The sequence below is a fragment of the Carlito syrichta genome, unplaced genomic scaffold (genome assembly GCF_000164805.1).
Source record: "Carlito syrichta isolate Samal-C Ts95f unplaced genomic scaffold, Tarsius_syrichta-2.0.1 Scaffold315555, whole genome shotgun sequence".
Lineage (NCBI taxonomy): Eukaryota > Metazoa > Chordata > Mammalia > Primates > Tarsiidae > Carlito > Carlito syrichta.
The window spans coordinates 1,463,528-1,472,191 of NW_007259651.1; positions in this window are offsets into that span (position 1 = coordinate 1,463,528).

An 8,664-nucleotide genomic window follows, 5' to 3' on the forward strand; every position below is an offset into this window, starting at 1 on the left:
GATTATTCTTTCTATTGCTTATGGCAAGGGTCAGCAAATTTTTTTGTAAATAGTTCTATAGTAAATATTTTAGGTTTTGCAAGGCTAATGGTCTCTGTCACAACTGCACCATCCTGATGCTATTGAAAACAAGAATTCATAGATAACACATAAACCACGGGGTGTGTCTGGGTTTCAATAGAACTTTATGTACAAGACAAAGTCCTGATTAGGCCATGGACTATAGCTTTCCTACATCTAGTCTTGAGGATACTACTCAACATTTCAAGCACTGCTTCTAAGTTTCTACTGTCCTAGTCACCCTTTCATATGTTCTCCCCTCAATCTGGAACACTCTTCCTGAAACAAATTCCTAGTTTGGGATTTTTTTAGTTTTGTTTTATTTGTTTGTTTCCTATTTCATTTTTATCTCAGCCTAAATGTCAACTCCTCAGAGAAAGCTGTTAGGATTCTTGATGGGATACTATGGTAATATGTACTCATGGCATTCTCTTTTTCTTCCCGTTTCACAAATAAATTGTATCTGTTTCAAAATCTACACAGCACAGTGGTTCAGTGAAAGGAGTCATACTTCTTGGTTAAAAGCCCAACTCCATCACATTCTTATGCAAGATATTTAACCTCTCTGTGTTGTTTTGCACATCTATAAAATAAAAAAAATAAAGGTACATCCCTTATAAGATAGTCTAAAGATTAAAAGAGTTCACTTCTGTAAAGTTTTTAGAGCAGCGCCTGGCACATAATTAGTGTTATATAGCAGATTATTTTTATTAGTTTTCTTATTTCTCACTAAATCATTAGCCCTAGTGAATAAAAGATATATGTTTTCCCTTCAGTACTGTATCTACTGGATGTAGCACATAGAATGTAGATTATATTTAGTAAATGAAACAATAAATTATATATAGTATTGCACTATTATATAAATTATTCAACCTTTTTTTTTCACTGTCCAATGTTTTACTACTTGCTTTTTGTCTCTTATATTCTCTAGTGTCTAAGGTCTAGAATACAAAGTCCTATAAGGACAAAGATTATCACACTTCAAATAGTACAACTAAAGAGTAGTTGATGGATAAATACCCGTAGATAAGTGTATCCTACTGACTATTATAAGATAAAGTCCCAGCTATGAGCTCCAAGGCTCTTTCTGATGTGGCAACTAGATATCACTTGAACCTCATCTCTCACATTTGTTTTGTGTGCTCTGTTACTGAAATACCTGAAGTTCACATCCTCTCTCTGCCTCTATTCCTGTACACATGCTCTTTGTCTATTCTAGAACATACCTTGTCCCCTCACAATACACACACAGTCTAGGCAATTTTTGTCCCTAATACTGGAGGTAAACCCTTATTCATCTTCTCAGTTTAAATAATGACTTTTTTTTATAATCAAAATATTTCCTGACTACCAAAACCTAGTTTAGCTGTCACTATTTTTATGTCTTGTTAGCAAAACAGCCCCTGCTTTCTGCAGTAAGTACTTACACAGTAAATTTTAATTGACTGTTTCTCCCATTAAATGGAACTTGTTTATGCTAGGAGCTATGCAGCACCTATTTAATGAGTAAATGAAAATAAATATCCATAGCATACCCAGTAGACTTAGAGTGAAAAAATGAGAAGTTAGTCACATTTCATGTATGAAATCCATCATTTGTCACATGTTTAGAGATTTAATGTATGGAATCAACATTGTATCTATGTTAACTTTTATTATGGAAATGAAGCAAATGTCATCCCAAAAGCTTAGGAGTATTAGGGTTTTTTATAACATGTAGTGTTAGTGCTTGGTCACTTAGCAGGTGATTAGATCATCTAAACATAAAACTCACAGATTAAAAGGTTGGTTTTTATAAGACACTATTATGCCAATTAGTCTATGTTAAGCAGTTTGTTATTTTACACCTGAGATATAGTTTTCCTGTTTAATATTTTACTAGTCTTTATTATCTATTCACATAAGATTAGAGACAATTTTCATCTGTTAGGGTGATTATTATGTAACATTCTGAGCCTAACTGCTCTCTTGGTCTTCAGAGATATGGAAAAAGCAACCTGATAAATTACACAATAAATTCCTATTTACATTTATTTTATATTACCTTTACAACAGCTTCTCTTCACTACTTGTCATGCTTACTTAGATACCAGCTTGCTTTGCTAAAACCCTCCGCCTAGGCAAAGAGCTTCCTACAGTTTGTTATAGATGGACATGTCGGGTTTGCATTTTTTAATTGAAAGCTTCATAGAAAAACAAGGCATATTTTAGAAATACATGTATAACATGTATATTAATAACTATTCAACCATCAAAATCACCCTTATTCATTTAATCACCCCTTTTCTTAAAGTTGCTGAAAAAACGGTACCAAATAAATTACTTGCTCTTTAAACTTGCTGTTTACGCATAATTTCAAACTTACAAAAAATTGCAACAATTTGAATAGCCCTGAGGGCATCTATATTCCTTTTACTTAGATTTGCTGTCAGACTTTTACTCCATTTGTCTTATTTACTTTCTCTTTACCCTGTGAATCCCTGTCTTTCTTTCTCAATATTTGAGATTAAGTTGCCTACATAATATATTTTCAAAAAATGCATTAAATTGTAATTTCTCAGAGTACCAATATTTTTTTACAAAGCCATAGCATGATTATACATTTAGTATTTTAATATTAACTCAAATTTTATTTAATATATCATCTGAAATTTGACTTTGTGAAAAAATTATATAATTCTATTTAAAATACATTTTTTTTTCTCCAATACAAGATTTCTACTAGGAACAAGCATCTGATTTACTTGTAATGCCACATTAACCTTCTTTCATTTGGAACATTTTAAAGTTTCTCTTGGTCTTTTATGAAATTGACATTTTTGGATGAGCATTGCTCCTCTCCTTCTTTAACTTTTTGTTTTCATTCTGGGTTTGTCTGTTTCCCCATAATCAGGTTGTATATTATTGTCTAGATTAAGACAGATGGTGTTTTGTTCTTTTCCAGGAATCACATCTGAAGGCACACTATGTCCATCTCTTGCATAGGTGATTTATTTTGATGAGTTTTTCAAAGTGTTATCTGATTTCTTTGCCATATTTATATGTTTATTTTTCCCTTACATCAATTAGCAGCCTGTAGAGAAACATTCTTAGAACATGAAAATAAGCTGTTCATCATAATTGACCTTTACCTATAGTATCCATTGATAACACCTACTTGATCTTCTCTTATGATCAGCGCAAAATCCTGATTTTTCAGCTCTGGTACTCTTTACCTTCTCTCTCAGATAAATATTTACCTTCATTTTTATTAATGCATCTATATGAATGTACACATTTACATTTTATTTAATTGTAATTAATTGATGTATTGAATTATTTTGTTCCTCAAATTGTCCCAGATTTTACTAGTTAACAAGTCTCACTTTATTATTATTGTTATTGTTATTGCTTCCTTATTCTCTGGTATAAGACTTTTCTGGTATAAGACTTTCCAGGTTTACCTTGTACATACTTTGACACTATGAGACATTTTTCTTAAGGTCTCTGATTCCTTTAGTGAAGAGTTTTATTATTGACCAAGATTTAGGCACTTGATGTGTTCATTGCTATTGGAGTGTCATTATTTCTTGAACTTTTTAGAGGACAGAGCTAGAAAAAGTATGCCTGCATATATACATATATATAGTACATGTATGCAAACCTCCATTACTCCTATAAATGGACATACAACAATGCATATACACAAACAAACATATATGCATTCACCATGTGCATGTATACATGCATAAAGTTAAATACGTACAGATTTTTAAAAATCATGAATTTACAGTGGTCCCTTCAATTCCAGTGCAGCGCTTTATAGTTCTCTCTTGCCTCCTCCGTTCTGAAATCACCAATTGTTTCTTTTTCCTCAGTGAGATTCTTGGATTCTAAAAGTTATCAGCACATAAAGTGTCAACATACACAGTATTATGCGTTGTTATATAATATGTCTAAAGTCGTTTCAGGTTTTTTTGTCCATAACACCATAAAAATAAACTTCCTAAAAAAGTTGAAGAGGACCCTCTACTCTCACCAAAGATTATGGTATATTTTATTTGGTCAACTATTATTTTTATTAATTACTTTTTTCTTTCTCCCTTTTCTCCCTTCCTCCCTCCATCTCCTTTTTTCACTCTCTTGATTTTTTTGTCTGTCTGTCTCTCTCTTCCTCTTTCTCCCTTCAGTGTGATGATGGCAGTAATGCAAAATAAATCTAGATATATAAATTTAAATTTACTTTCATTTATGCGTTTCTACTTTCCATTATTATTGATTTAAATTAATTTGATAGTTATTGAAAGCGTAGGATATTGTCATACTTACAAAAATTGAAACAAAAGTGAAACAAGGTATCTTTTTTTACCTAATTGCTCTTAAATCCTTATAAGTAACCAATTTAATTATCTATTTTTATCACTGCTGAATTTCTTTTTTTAGAGATAAGTATACTTATATAGGTATACCTACATGCGCATGCTATCTTAATTTTCTCTCTTTTTACACAAAGAGTATATGCACACACAGTTGTTTGGTACTCTTCTAACTTGACAGTATCTTCTGAAAATAATTCCACATTCATTCATCTAAAATTTAGTTATTACAGTTATGCCTAATAATTGTACTTTCTAAATTTTGTATATGCACCATAGTTTTCTTACCCAATCTCATTATTTTTGTACAATCTCTTATAACTAGTTTCTAATATTTTGCAATCACAAATAATACTTTACTGAGTTATGCATACACACATTCGTGTTGTTGGAGTTGTTTTTAGAAGATATATTTCTAGGATTGAAATTCCTAAGTTGAAATGTACAATTGCATAAAACAAAGTTTTGTTAGATACTGCAAAATTTTTTGCTAAAAAAGATAGTATCAATTTTTACTTAGTCATACTAAGTCTGTGGTTACTTGATTTCTCACAGACTTGTTAATTCTCAAGCTTCTCATACTGTACCAATCCCATGGGTACTAAGTGGAATATCAGTATACTTTTCATTATGTTTACCTCATTATGATTGAAGTTGAACTTTATTTCAGATATTTAAGGGACATTTCTATATTTCTTTTTGTAAATTACTTATTCATGTCTTTTTGTTAATTCCTATAAGAATTTGGACCTTTTATATGAATTTTTAATAGTCCATTTCTGTGTGGAAACTTTTTGGCTTCATGTAAACCCATTTGTTTATTTTTGCTCGGTAGCCTGTCCTTTTGACATTTTGCTAAAAAAATCTTTGTCCAGACCAATATTCTGGAATGTTTCCCTAATGTTTTGTTTTAGCAGTTTTATAGTCTCAGGACTTAAATTTACCCCTTTAATCCATTTTGTGTTAATTTTTGTACATGGCAAGAGATATGCGTCTAGTTTCTTTCTCCTGCATATGAATATCCAAGAAGCTGCTGACAAAGTGAAGAGACAACCCACAGAATGGGAGAAAATATTTTAAAACTACCCATCTGACAAAATATCAATAACCAGAATATATAAGGAGCTCAAATGACTCAATAGGAAAAAATAAGAATAAATAATTGGATTCAAAAATGGACAAAAAGTCTGAATAAACATTTCTCAAAAGACATAAAAGTAGTCAACAGGCATCACAAAAAGCTTTCAGCATTATTAATCATCAGATAAATCAAAATTAAAAGGAGATATCAACTAACCCCAGTTAAAATGGGTTTCATGACAGAGGTAGGAAATAAAGAATACTGGTGAGGATGTACAGAAAGAAGAGCCCTTGTACACTATTGATAGGAATGTAGATTAGTACAGCCACTATAGGAAGCAATATGTTGGTTTTTCAAGAAGTAAATATAGAACTATACGTACATCATTCAACGATCCCACTGCTTTATATTTATGCAAAGAAAAGCAGATCAGTATTATTATTCTGTGATCTCTGTCTATTCATGATCCTGTTTTAATTGTAGTGGTTTTATAGTATGTTTTAATGTCTGGTAAAACTAGTTGCTTATTGTAGGTCTTCCTGTCCACTGTATTCTAGCTATACTTTTTGACATAAAAGTTTTTTGAATGTTCTTAAAAAGTAAAAAGGTTATTTTTGTTTAGAATTGCCTTGAATCTTCTATTTGTCCCATGATTAGTGTTAACTTAAAGACCACTGATGACCCGCTAATCTAAACTAAGACTTAAATGTCTGTTATTCTGTTATATCTTATTGCTCACATTCAAAGTATATATCAACATGTAACATTATATGCTTGTTTTTGAGATTATTCATTTAACTTCTTATAGCACCAAGGTGGCACTTGGTAGTGGTTATCACTTTTGAGGTAAAGTCAGAGTACTAGGGCAGACCATGGTAGCTGCAAAGTCTTGGATATGAGCACATATGAAGAACCTACATGACACTCCAATAAATAATAAGGGACTTAGAAAAGAAGTAAAAATTCTGCAATAACAAGGGAAGAAAAAAGTCAATGATATGTACAGTCAAATTTACAGAACTGAATATTCTGTCACTTATATGCCATAAAACATTCATGAGGGAAGAGTAGAGAATGGGTCATAAGTCCCTAGTGAGTTGATAAATATCCAGGAAGCTAGATGGTGATAAGCATAGAGAGTGAAATGAGGTGTGAATTTTTGAGTTATTGCCATCACTGGGGATATTAAATGCAGTTCAATACTATCTGCATCCTTTCCAGATTCAACTTGGTTGCTCTTGCTGATATATTTGAAAAATGCAATACTGTGAAACAAAATCCAGTTTAAAATTATAAAAGAGTCAAATTGCAAGAGCATAATGACTCTAAGGAAAGAAGTTAAACAGATTTAAAAAGGTTTTGGAAGAGATATATTAGTACCAACACAAGCATTAGCATGCCTGATCATCCTTTGCAGTATGCATGTATTAGTCTTAACTTGTCTAAACATCATCTTATGTATATTTATATGTCAGAGCTCAATAAAAGGGCATTTTCTTTTAGAATATATTAAAAGTATTCTTTTAAAAAATTATAGGGCATTTGCCAGAATTACGTTAATACATGAAATATATCTCAGTCATTTGATGTCACCAAATTCTACATAGTGGTTATTGTTATTAGAGAAGTTTCAATCTTGATTTTTTTGCTGTATAAGGAGGGAAGTTAATATTTTTTAACACACTATAAATTTTAGTACTTAAAAGTTAACAAGATACTCTATAATGTGACAAGCATTAGCATGATAAAAGTGTCAGCATTAAAATTGAATAAATCTTGATTTTCTTTTTAAATGTTAATATCCAATTCTCTACAAAATATTGTTTGATGAGTACTACTGGTATGAAATATTTAAGAATTATCTGCATATTTTTATTTGTATATTTTCAGTGTCTTTGAATTCTTGGAAGAAATGTTTAGCTACTAATTCTATAACTTAGCAGAGGTAGGAGAGTTTAAGTAGTGTTGGAGAAGAAAAAAATTATTGTTGTATAGATAGCTTCAATAACTTTAAGTGAATTTATTATGTTCTGATAATACAAACAAAATCTATAGCAATATTTATTAAATATAAAAATATTCAGAATGAATATTTTAGTTTTTTCACAGTTTTTAAATAAGTTGATTAAAGTACAAATGAATTAATATAAAGTGAAGGATGATTATTTATATAAAAGTATTAGCAGACAATAAATTATTTGGAACCTTAAGCAACATAATGAAAAGTCAAAGCTTGAGGATTTCTACTCTTTTTTGTTGTTGTTGTTGGAGTCTCACTCTGTTGCCCAGACTGGAGTGCAGTGGCCGCTCCCGGCCACCGCAGCCTGGACCTGCTGGGCTCCGGGGATCCTTCCGCCTCATCCTTCCGAGTAGCTGGAACTACAGGTGTGCGCTACCACACCCAGCTAATTTTTTAATTTATTGTAGAGATGAGGTCTTGCCAAGTTCAACAGGCGGGTCTGGAACCCTGGGGCTCAGGCAATCCACTCACCTCAGACTCCCAAAGCGCAGGATTACAGGCTGAGCCACCAAGCCCGGCTGATTTCTACTCTTTAACTGAGAGTAGTTTTATAACTGAGAAAAGCTTAAAGCTATTGCACAAAACAAATTCCTGGTAAATTTGAATATTTTCACATTACGACTTGAGAATTATGGAAGTAAAATGTCTTTAGCGTCTTGATTGACTATATCGATACACGTTCGTACTGAGAAGTTTCAATAAAGCTTATTTTATTTTAATTTATTGAGAGGTTTCAATAAAGCTTATTTTATTTTAATTTCTTATATATTAATTGATTGTATTGTTAAGTGACATACACAGGTATGTCACTTTAAAAATACAATCAATTAATATATACTTATTATTCAGCTATGCATAGCAACAAGCATCGATTCACAAAATAAATTAGTATTAATTTTAAGTAGTAATATTACATTCTTAAATTCTTGCATTTCAATGAAGAGCAGTATTAACATATTAAAGTATTAAAATAAAGAAATATTAAAGCAAAAAAGGTAAGCACTCCTTAAAGTAAGTGTGAATTCTAGAACAAAGAATTTTTAAAAGTTGTGTGTGTGTGTGTGTGTGTGTGTGTGTGTGTGTGTGTGCATGATATCATCTAATCGGGCTTTTGTTTTTAAGGGTAACTGGGAGGCCAAGTGATT